The sequence below is a fragment of the Oncorhynchus tshawytscha genome, linkage group LG05, assembly GCF_018296145.1.
Source record: "Oncorhynchus tshawytscha isolate Ot180627B linkage group LG05, Otsh_v2.0, whole genome shotgun sequence".
NCBI classification, from domain to species: Eukaryota; Metazoa; Chordata; class Actinopteri; order Salmoniformes; family Salmonidae; genus Oncorhynchus; species Oncorhynchus tshawytscha.
In genome coordinates this window covers 5,355,415-5,367,409 of record NC_056433.1, presented here as the reverse complement: position 1 = coordinate 5,367,409, position 11,995 = coordinate 5,355,415, and the positions used below count along the sequence as shown (strand labels likewise).

At 45.7% G+C, this 11,995-nt stretch overlaps 1 protein-coding gene across 1 annotated transcript in view; it reads right to left on the bottom strand.

Moving 5' to 3' along the window:
* Positions 1-6,395, bottom strand: part of LOC112235305 — a 29,307-nt gene extending 22,912 nt beyond the window's left edge. The window contains exon 1 of the mRNA XM_042321361.1: positions 6,245-6,395. The gene's annotated coding sequence lies outside the window, so the exon portion shown is untranslated. The remainder of the gene's footprint in view (positions 1-6,244) is intronic.
* Between the last annotated feature and the right edge of the window lie 5,600 nt (positions 6,396-11,995).

Sequence of the window (11,995 nt, the reverse complement as noted above, 5' to 3'; positions counted from 1 at the left end):
CCTCATTCCTTCTTTCACCCTTTCCTTCTCCCCCCTCCTTCTCTCTCCCCCTCCTTCCCCCTCTCCCTCCCCTCCTTCTCACCTCTCTCTCATCCCCTCCTTCCCTCTCGCTCCCCCCTCCTTCTCACCTCTCTCCCCCTCCTTCCCTTCCCTCTCTCTCCTTCCTTCCTTCCCTCTCCCCCTCCTTCCCTCTCTCTCTCCCCCTCCTTCCCTCTCCCCCTTCCCTCCCCCCCCTTCTCTCTCTCTCCCCTTCCCTCTCCCCCTTCCCTCCCCCTTCTCTCTCTCTCTCTCCTTCCCTCTCCCCCTCCTCTCTCCTTCCCTCTCTCCCCCCTCCTCCTTCCTCCTCCTTCTCCCCCTCCTTCCCTCTCTCTCCCCCTTCTCTCTCTTTCCTTCCCCCTCCTGCTTCCCTCTCTCTCCCCCTCCTCCTTCCCTCTCCCCCCTCCTCCTTCCCTCTCTCTCCCCCCTCCTTCCCTCTCTCCCCCCCCCTCCCCCTCTTCCCTCTCCCCCACTTCCCTCTCTCCCCCCTCCTCTCCCTCCCCTCCTTCCCTCTCTCCCCCTCCTCTCCCTCCTTCCCTCTCTCTCCCCCCTCCCTCTCTCTCCCTCCCTCTCTCTCCCCCTCCCTCTCTCTCCCCCCTCCTTCTTCCCTCTCTCCCCCCTCATTCCTTCTTTCCCCCTTCCCTCCCCTCCTCCCTTTCCTTCTTTCCCCCTTTCCTTCTCCCCCTCCTTCTCTCTCCCCCTCCTTCCCCCTCTCCCTCTCTCTCATCCCCTCCTTCCTCTCGCTCCCCCTCTCCCTCCCCTCCTTCTCACCTCTCTCCCCCTCCTTCCCTCTCCCCTCTCCCTCCCCTCCTTCTCACCTCTCTCTCTCCCCTCCTTCTCACCTCTCTCCCCCCCTCCTTCTCTCTCCCCCTCCTTCCCTCTCTCTCTCCCCCTCCTTCCCTCTCTCTCCCCCTCCTTCCCTCTCTCTCCCCTCCATCCCCTCCTGCCTCTCTCTCCCCCTCTCCCTCCTGCCCTCTCTCCCCCTCCTTCCTCTCTCCCCCTCCTCTCCCTCCCTCCCCCCTCCTTCCCTCTCTCCCCTCCTTCCCTCTCTCCCCCCCTCCTCTCCTTCCTTCCCTCTCTCTCCCCCTCCCTCTCTCTCCCCCTCCTTCTCCCCTCTCTCCCCCTCATTCCTTCTTTCCCCCTTCCCTCCCCTCCTCCCTTTCCTTCTTTCCCCCTTTCCTTCTCCCCCCTCCTTCTCTCTCCCCCTCCTTCCCCCTCTCCCTCCCCTCCTTCTCACCTCTCTCTCATCCCCTCCTTCCCTCTCGCTCCCCCTCTCCCTCCCCTCCTTCTCACCTCTCTCCCCCTCCTTCCGTCCCCTCCTTCTCACCTCTCTCTCCCCCTCCTTCCCTCTCTCTCTCCCCTCCTTCTCACCTCTCTCTCCCCCTCCTTCCCTCTCCCTCCCCTCCCCTCCTTCCCCTCCTCCCCCCCTCTTCCCCTCCCCCTCCTCTCTCCCCCTCCTTCCCTCTCTCCCCCCTTCCCTCTCGCTCCCCCTCTCCCTCCCCTCCTTCTCACCTCTCTCTCATCCTCCTTCCCTCTCGCTCCCCCTCTCCCTCCCCTCCTTCTCACCTCTCTCTCCCCCCCCCTTCCCTCTCTCTCCCCCCTCCTTCTCACCTCTCTCTCCCCCTCCTTCCCTCCCCCTCCCCTCCCCTCCTTCACCTCTCTCTCCCCCTTCCCTTCTCCTCCTTCCCCCTCTCCCCTCCCCTCCTTCTCACCTCTCTCTCATCCTCTCCTTCCCTCTCGCTCCCCCCTCCCTCCCCTCCTTCTCACCTCTCTCCCCCTCCTTCCCTCCCCTCCTTCTCACCTCTCTCTCCCCCTCCTTCCCTCCCCTCTTCTCACCTCCTCCCCCTCCTTCCCTCTCTCTCCCCTTCCTTCTCACCTCTCTCTCCCCCTCCTTCCCTCTCTCTCTCCCCTCCTCCTTCTCACCTTCTCTCCCCCTCCTTCCCTCTCCCTCCCCTCCTTCTCACCTCTCTCTCCCCCCTCCTCCTTCCCTCTCTCTCTCCCTTCCTTCTCACCTCTCTCTCCCCCTCCTTCCCTCTCTCTCTCCCCTCCTTCTCACCTCTCTCTCCCCCTCCTTCCCTCTCCCTCCCCTCCTTCTCACCTCTCTCTCCCCCCCCTCCTTCCTCTCCCTCCCCTCCTTCTCACCTCTCTCTCCCCCCCTCCTTCCCTCTCTCTCCCCCTCCTTCCCTCTCTCTCCCCTCCTTCCCTCTCTCTCCCCCTCCTTCCCCCTCCTGCCTCTCTCTCCCCCTCTCCCACTCCTGCCCTCTCTCCCCCCCTCCTTCCCTCTCTCCCCTTCCTTCCCCCTCCTTCCCTCTCTCTCCCCCCTTCCTTCCCTTTCTCCCCCCTCCTTCCCTCCCTCTCTCCCTCCTCCCCCTCCTTCTCTCTCTGACCCTCCTTCCCCCTCCCCCTCCTTCCCTCTCTCTCCCCCTCCCTCTCCCCTCCTTCCCTCTCTCCCCCTCCCCCCCCTTCTCTCTCCCTCTCTCTACCTCTCCTTCCCTCTCCCCCCCTCTCTCTCCCCCTCCTTCCCTCTCCCCCCTCCTTCCCTCTCCCCCTCTCTCCCCCTCCTTCCCTCTCTCCCCTCCTTCCCTTTCTCCCCCTTCCTTCTCTCCCCCTCCTTCCCTTTCTCCCCCCTTCCTTCTCTCTCTCCCTCTCCCCCCTCCTCTTACAATGCCTCTTTACATATAAATACATGGAGATCACGTTCTGGTCACCAAGACAACACTGTGACAGTGATATCATTTAAATTGTGACTGTGAGTAACATACCAACATGAATACAATTTAATTTAAATATCTGGCAAACAAAAATAATTGGCCAAATCATATTGTAATGAATAAAAAAATACAATATGATTTGGCCAATTATTTTTGTTTGACAGATATTTAAATGTAAACATTTTGTATTTATTTATGTCAGGAAATATTTTACAAGACATTTCCAAATAGTTTCAAATCAATCAAATCAAATGTTATTTGTCACATACACATGATTAGCAGATGTTAATGCGAGTGTAGCGAAATGCTTGTGCTTCTAGTTCCGACAATGCAGTAATAACCAACAAGTAATCTAACTAACAATTCCAAAACTACTGTCTTATACACAGTGTAAGGGGATAAAGAATATGTACATAAAGATATATGAATGAGTGATGGTACAGAGCAGCATAGGCAAGATACAGTAGATGGTATCGAGTACAGTATATACATATGAGATGAGTATGTAAACAAAGTGGCATAGTTAAAGTGGCTAGTGATACATGTATTACATAAGGATACAGTAGATGATATAGAGTACAGTATATACATATATTTAAATGTAAACATTTTGTATTTATTTATGTCAGGAAATATTGTACAAGACATTTCCAAATAGTTTGATGATGATGAGCAGTCACACTGGGCAGTGTTTCACCTGGATATCTGTCTGTGGCAGGGCGGTGGCGCAGAGCTCCGTACTTAGGCAAATGATACCCGATGAAGCACTACTAGGCACTTTCCTATGGTATGCTACAGCAAGTGTAACTTCAGATACTATGAACACAACTAGTAAGTAAACCACACTGGCAGTGGGCAGAAGGCTGGCACAGGGTTTCACACACACACACACACACACACACACACACACGCACACACACACACACAGGCATGCCAACTTCTACTGCACGGTCACAGGGACTGAGACTGCAGAGGAGAGTAGTTCCCTCTTCCCTCTGCTGTTCAGTCTGTGCACTGGGCTCTCTTCCACATCTCTCTCTCTGTCTCTCTTCCACATCTCTCTCTCTGTCTCTCTTCCACATCTCTCCCTTTATTGGCAGAAGGTCAAGGCGCAAGGTGGGCTGTATACCCAGGCACCTGCTATTGTGACAGGCTATGGGAGAATGCAGTACTAGGCATCATTGGCACAGCACAGCCTGTCTAAATGGTGTGTATTTTCTAATTACCATGAAATTGTTTTGAAAAAAATATATATAATTCCTAATCATGTCTAATTATTGGATATGAAATAGGTTACAATCTAAACAAAATGGCTTTTAAAAACGTTTTTCTTCATAATTCAAAGTCATCCTAGAAATCGGGGTGAATTTGGGGGCATGTGGTGCTAGTCTGGGGAACCCCCATCAGCCTACATTCATCTGTTGAGGCAACCTGGATTCAGGGGTAGACGTAACATAGTAAATGTATATCCGGGACACTCAAATTAGTATGATATGTTACGTTTCGTATTGTATGTATTCATTTGTGGATGTCCATTATCCATTAGGTATTATATGTTACGAATTACAATTCGTATGATATGATATTATTAATGGCAAATCATACAATATATTATGAATTTGGAAACGTACGATATGCTACGAATTCCAATTTGTTCTGGCTAATGTTAGCTAGGTGGCTAAAGCTATTAGCTAACATGCTAAATAGTTGCAAAGTAGCTAAAAAAAGTAGTAAGTAGTATTTTCAAAGTTGCTAATTATATATAAAAAAACTGCTAATGTTGACCGTGATAAGATTTGAACACGCAAACTTTGGCTTGCTAGACATTAGCCTTACATGCCTACCCATCCACCCCAACGAACTACACTACCTTTGTTTTTGCTTCTTTAGATAGGGACAAGTACAAACACATGGACCCATTGAGCAAACGATCGTCTGACGCATTGCACTATAGTGTTTCTAGCTCACGCAACAACAACAAAACGTTCAGCACTCGTCCTTAGATGGACTTGAAGGGAAACAGGGGGAAAAATAAATAAATAAATAAATAAATACATAATCAAACAATCATAATAAAATAAACATAGCATAACACACCATAGTTCATAGAGGATTGTACTGTTGGAGCTGTAGTAACCCGTTTTGGGTGTTTATTTAGAATGTACTAAAAAAAAGATTCCAACCGTTTGTGTTCTTCTGATAGAGTGTTCCATGGATGTGCACCTCTGAAGGTCTAGGACTGGCCTATAGAGGTTTTATGTAGAGGGACCCTGCCTTTTCCCCTGGTGGACATTCCAGTCCCTTGCTGCTTCTGGTCAGGGATTCAGGGGAAGCCCATCGAGACACCTTTAAAGACTGGCTTCACGTTTGCAAATCTGATGAAGTGTTCAACGCTTAGTACATTGTACTTTTTTGTTAATGATGTGACAGTGATGTGCGATATGGGTCTAGTATTTTCAGCGCACTATATCATACTAATTTGAGTGTCTCTGATTTATGTTTAATATGTTACGTACATTTACGTAATTTAGTTGACGCTCTTATCCATAGTGACTTACAGGAGCAATTTAGGTAAAGTGCCTTGCTCAAGGGCACATCAACATACACCCCCCCCCTAGTCGGCTCAGAGATTCGAACCAGCAGCCTTTCGGCTATTGGCCCAAAGCTCTTAACCGCAATGCTACCTGCCGCCCAACATGTCTAGTCTATGAGACCAGGCTGGCTGAGGTTCGCGTGGCAAGCAGGCTGCCATGGGCCGTCACTCTCCAAGTAAACAAACCGTTTATGGGTCTGTGTGCGTAGCAAATATGTTATAACGTGATACTGACGTGCGATAAACATAGTGTCGTGTAAATTACATATTGATTTAGCTTTGGACATTGTAGCGAAAACAATACATGACAGTGCGACAGACTCTTGAAAGTACACACACACTGCCAGGGTTAATTATGAGGAAAACGTCATTAATTTATCCCGTGCAGCGAAATCATTCCCATCTCAATCTGATATCAGTCGCGTGAGTTGGGACGCTCAACTCCCTTGTTGTCGGATTTTATTTGGCCTATCAATTCCAGACATAAATCCAAAACATTCTTACTACAGGTCAACCACAACACAAAATGTCATCTAAAACGGATTTTCTAAACAACAGTGGTGTGTGGAAACAAGGCAAGAAGCAGAACAACTGATCCGCACTTTCATTCTATTCAGTCACTCAATCAATTAATTATCAGCTAAATAGGCTAACTTTAATTGATTCAAAAATGCATTAATTAACTCGTTTAAAGGCCCTCCTTGATTGCGCTGCCTGGAGGCTATTTCACTGTAAACAGAAAGCGGTTGACAGACAATCCATCACACACAACCCGATGACGGAGCATGTTCACTGCATTTGTTTACAAACTGGGTGACCGGGCAGCGCACTGACAACTTCAACCAAAATCTACAAATGACATTTTATAAACTACCCTACGAACTGAATCATATGTAGGACTCACCGCCAGTTAAGTAAGTTACTTTCGTTGTGATTGGTGGTATCTTGTCAACTTGTCGTTACTGATTCTCCAGAATTAAATAGAGCTGCGTATCCTTCAACCTCTTGCATTACAGTCTCTCAGATGAACGTTTGCAGTTTCTGTACAAGTGTTTTTTCTCTCTCTCAAGTACCAGTGACAAATCGGTCCGCCCAGACAAGGCGAATAAAATATGGAAATCAATTCTCTTAAAGTGACAGTCCATCAATTTGTTGGTCTGCCTTGCCATCACGCAAAACCCATGTCAATAAAAACGCTCTTTCGTGATTTATTAGGTGTGCTTGCTGAAGACAAAGCACAAATCTAGCTTTCTTACATATTCATATTATTTTATTTAACCTTTATTTAACTAGGCAGGTCAGTTAAGAACAAATTCTTATTTACAATGACGGCCTAGAAACAGTGGGTTAACTGCCTTGTTCAGGGGGCAGAACTACAGATTATTGTGGCGCTTGCAAAGCATAATCTCCCGGTAACATCTTCAACATACTTCTTCTTCTTCTTATTCTTTATCACTCAACTCCTATATTGTTTAGGCTGAAATGTTTAAAATGTGTTGATGTCTTTTATACTTTTCAAGTTATACATTTACAATTTCAATTTGCATAAATTAAGATGATTTTAAATCACGGGAATACAGGGGTAGCTTTTCAAGTTGGTCCTGCTCCTTGACCAATTAAGCTACAAGACCAGCTTGAAAACATTCAGGCTATCCCAACTTCAAATTCAAACAAACGTCTATCAACTATAACTACATAAATGTGCAGAAAATAATTCAACAACAGTAATAACTCTTGAACATTTGAAGCTAGAGAAACCAAACACATTTTCACATGTTTAGGCTATCCTAACTTCAACATCTTTTGAATATTTATCAACTATAACTATATAAATGTGCTTACATTTGCATAAAATAATTCAACAACAGTAACTCTTCATTCTTTCAAGCTAGAGACACCAAACCAACTTAAACATTTTCAGGCTATCCTAACTTCCAATTCTTAAAAACTTTGATCAACTTTATAACTATATAAATCTGCATAAACTTTCAAAATTTGAATAAAATAACTTACTATAGGTAACTCTTGAACCGTTGGAGCTAAAGACACCAAACCAACTTTTCATATTCAGGCTATTTAGTACATTCAAAAACATTTCTACACACATTTATAACCGTGGTATTGACCATAAATTAGCCTAAAACCTCATGGATTCAATAAAAATAAAAACAGTGGTAGAAATGTTAAATGCTGCCATTCTTGAACCATTTCAGCTACAAGCATTGAAACAACATTAAGATTCATTTTAAAACAAGCTAGCAAGCACACCTTCACTAGTAGCCCTGCTATTGGCCCAATATGATTAATCCACTAGTAGCCCTGCTATTGGCCCAATATGATTAATCCACTAGTAGCCCTGCTATTGGCCCAATATGATTAATCCACTAGTAGCCCTGCTATTGGCCCAATATGATTAATCCACTAGTAGCCCTGCTATTGGCCCAATATGATTAATCCACTAGTAGCCCTGCTATTGGCCCAATATGATTAATCCACTAGTAGCCCTGCTATTGGCCCAATATAATTCATTCACTAGTAGCCCTGCTATTGGCCCAATATAATGAATTCACTAGTAACCCTGCTATTGGCCCAATATTATTAATTCACTAGTAACCCTGCTATTGGCCCAATATTATTGGCCCACCAGTTATGTGATGTTCTGTGATGTTATTCTATGTGATGTGATGTTATGTTATCTGATGTGATGTTATTCTATGTGATGTTATTCTATGTGATGTTATCTGATGTAATGTTATTCTATGTGATGTGATGTTATTCTATGTGATGTTATTCTATGTGATGTGATGTGATGTTATTCTATGTGATATGATGTTATTCTATGTGATGTCATGTGATATGTGATGCTATTCTATGTGATGTTATTCTATGTGATGTTATGTGATGTTATTCTATGTGATGTTATGTGATGTTATTCTATGTGATGTTATGTGATGTTATTCTATGTGATGTTATCTGATGTGATGTTATTCTATGTGATGTTATCTGATGTGATGTTATTCTATGTGATGTTATCTGATGTAATGTTATTCTATGTGATGTTATTCTATGTGATATGATGTGATGTTATTCTATGTGATGTGATGTTATTCTATGTGATGTGATGTTATTCTATGTGATGTTATTCTATGTGATGTCATGTGATATGTCATGTTATTCTATGTGATATTATTCTATGTGATGTTATGTGATATTATTCTATGTGATGTTATGTGATATTATTCTTTGTGATGCTATGTGACATTATGTGCTGTTATGTGATGCTATTAGGTTATTCTATGTGATGTTATGTGATGTTATTCTATGTGATGTTATGTGATGTTATTCTATGTGAAGTGATGTTATTCTATGTGATGTTATGAGATGTTATTCTATGTGATGTGATGTTATTCTATGTGATGTTATTCTATGTGATGTTATGTGATATTATTCTATGTGATGTTATGTGATGCTATTTGGTTATTCTATGTGATGTTATTCTATGTGATATGATGTTATTCTATGTGATGTCATGTGATATGTGATGTTATTCTATGTGGTGTTATTCTATGTGATGTTATGTGATGTTATTCTATGTGATGTTATGAGATGTTATTCTATGTGAAGTGATGTTATTCTATCCTATGTGATGTTATTCTATGTGATGCTATTCTATGTGATGTTATTCTATGTGATGTTATTCTATGTGATGTTATTCTATGTGATGTGATGTTATTCTATGTGATGTTATTCTATGTGATGTGATGTTATGTGATGCTATTTTATGTGATGTTATGTTATTCTGTTATTCTATGTGATGTTATGTGATGTCAAAGGTGCTTTAACAATTTACTGGACAAAGGGTATGAATGCTTATGTAAATGTTATTTTTAAGTATATTTAAAAAATATAAATGAGCAAAAATGTCTAAACTGTTTTTGCTTTGATATTATGGGGTATTGTGTGTAGATTGATAAGGGAAACACATGATTTTATTCCATTTTGGAATAAGGCTGTAACATAACAAAATGTGTATAAAGTCAAGGGGGTCTGAATACTTTCCAAATGCATACAGTATATTATAGTAGTAAACAACACAGAGACCAAAACACAGCATCTTCTCCTCCTGGTAACAACAACATGAGTCATTCTCCATTAGGTGATGCCCTGCCTGTGGGGGTTATCCTATCTGTGGGGTTATCCTATCTGTGGGGTTATCCTATCTGTGGGGTTATCCTATCTGTGGGGGTTATCCTATCTGTGGGGGTGGGGGTTATCCTATCTGTGGGGGTTATCCTATCTGTGGGGGTTATCCTGCCTGTGGGGTTATCCTGCCTGTGGGGTTATAGTGTCTGTGGGGTTATAGTGTCTGTGGGGTTATAGTGTCTGTGGGGTTATCCTGCCTGTGGGGTTATCCTGCCTGTGGGGTTATCCTGCCTGTGGGGTTATTCTGTCTGTGGAGTTATAGTGTCTGTGGGGTTATAGTGTCTGTGGGGTTATCCTGCCTGTGGGGTTATCCTGCCTGTTGGGTTATCCTGCCTGTGGGGTTATCCTGTCTGTGGGGTTATCCTGTCTGTGGGATTATAGTGTCTGAGGGATTATAGTGTCTGAGGGGTTATCCTGTCTGAGGGGTTATCCTGCCTGTGGGGTTATCCTGCCTGTGAGTTTATAGTGTCTGAGGGGTTTTCCTGTCTGTGGGGTTATCCTGTCTGTGGGGTTATCCTGTCTGTGGGGTTATCCTGTCTGTGGGGTTATCCTGCCTGTGGGGTTATCCTGTCTGTGAGTTTATAGTGTCTGTGGGGTTATCCTGCCTGTGGGGTTATAGTGTCTGTGGGGTTATCATGCCTGTGGGGCTATCCTGCCTGTGGGGTTATCCTGTCTGTGGGGTTATCCTGTCTCAGGGGTTATCCTGCCTGTGGGGTTATAGTATCTGTAGGGTTATAGTGCCTGAGGGGTTATCCTGTCTGAGGGGTTATCCTGCCTGTGGGGTTATCCTGCCTGTGAGTTTATAGTGTCTGAGGGGTTTTCCTGTCTGTGGGGTTATCCTGTCTGTGGGGTTATCCTGTCTGTGGGGTTATCCTGTCTGTGGGGTTATCCTGCCTGTGGGGTTATCCTGTCTGTGAGTTTATAGTGTCTGTGGGGTTATCCTGCCTGTGGGGTTATAGTATCTGTGGGATTATCCTTCCTGTTGGGTTATCCTGCCTGTGGGGTTATCCTGTCTGTGGGGTTATCCTGCCTGTGGGGTTATAGTGTCTGTTGTGTTATAGTGTCTCTGGGATTATCCTGTCTGTGGGGTTATCCTGCCTGTGGGGTTATAGTCTCTGTGGGATTATCCTTCCTGTGGGGTTATTCTGCCTGTGGGGTTATCCTGTCTGTGGGGTTATCCTGTCTGTGGGGTTATCCTGCCTGTGGGGTTATAGTGCCTGTGGGGTTATCCTGTCTGTGGGGTTATAGTGTCTGAGGGGTTATCCTGCCTGTGGGGTTATAGTGTTTGTGTGGTTATAGTGTCTGTGGGGTTATAGTGTCTGTGGGGTTATCCTGTCTGTGGGGTTATCCTGTCTGTGGGGTTATAGTGTCTGTGGGGTTATCCTGTCTGCGGGGTTATAGTGTCTGTGGGGTTACAGTCTCTGTGGGATTATCCTTCCTGTTGGGTTATCCTGCCTGTGGGGTTACAGTCTCTGTGGGATTATCCTTCCTGTTGGGTTATCCTGCCTGTGGGGTTATAGTGTCTGTTGTGTTATAGTGTCTCTGGGATTATCCTGTCTGTGGGGTTATCCTGCCTGTGAGGTTATAGCCTCTGTGGGATTATCCTGTCCTGTGGGGTTATCCTGCTGTGGGGTTATCCTGTCTGTGGGGTTATCCTGTCTGTGGGGTTATCCTGTTATCCTGTGGGGGTTATAGTGCCTGTGGGGTTATCCTGTCTGTGGGGTTATAGTGTCCTGAGGGGTTATCCTGCCTGTGGGGTTATAGTGTTTGTGGGTTATAGTGTCTGTGGGGTTATAGTGTCTGTGGGGTTATCCTGTCTGTGGGGTTATCCTGTCTGTGGGGTTTTTGTGTCTGTGGGGTTATCCTGCCTGTGGGGTTATCCTGTCTGTGGGGTTATAGTGTCTGTGGGGTTATCCTGCCTGTGGGGTTATAGTGTCTGTGGGGTTATCATGCCTGTGGGGCTATCCTGCCTGTGGGGTTATCCTGTCTGTGGGGTTATCCTGTCTGAGGGGTTATCCTGCCTGTGGGGTTATCCTGCCTGTGGGGTTATAGTATCTGTAGGGTTATAGTGCCTGTGGGGTTACAGTCTCTGTGGGGTTATCCTTCCTGTGTCTGTGGGGTTATCTCTGTGTGGGGTTATCCTGCCTGTGGGGTTATCCTGTGTGGGGTTATGGGGTTATCCTGCCTGTGGGGTTATCCTGTCTGTGGGTTATCCTGTCTGTGGGGTTATCCTGCCTGTGGGGTTATAGTGTCTGTGGGGTTATAGTGTCTGAGGGGTTATCCTGGGTCTGTGGGGTTATCCTGCCTGTGGGGTTATCCTGCCTGTTTATAGTGTCTGTGGGGTTATCCTGTCTGTGGGGTTATCCTGTCTGTGGGGTTATCCTGCCTGTGGGGGTTATCCTGTCTGTGGGGTTATAGTGTCTGTGGGGTTATCCTGTCTGTGTTATGTGGG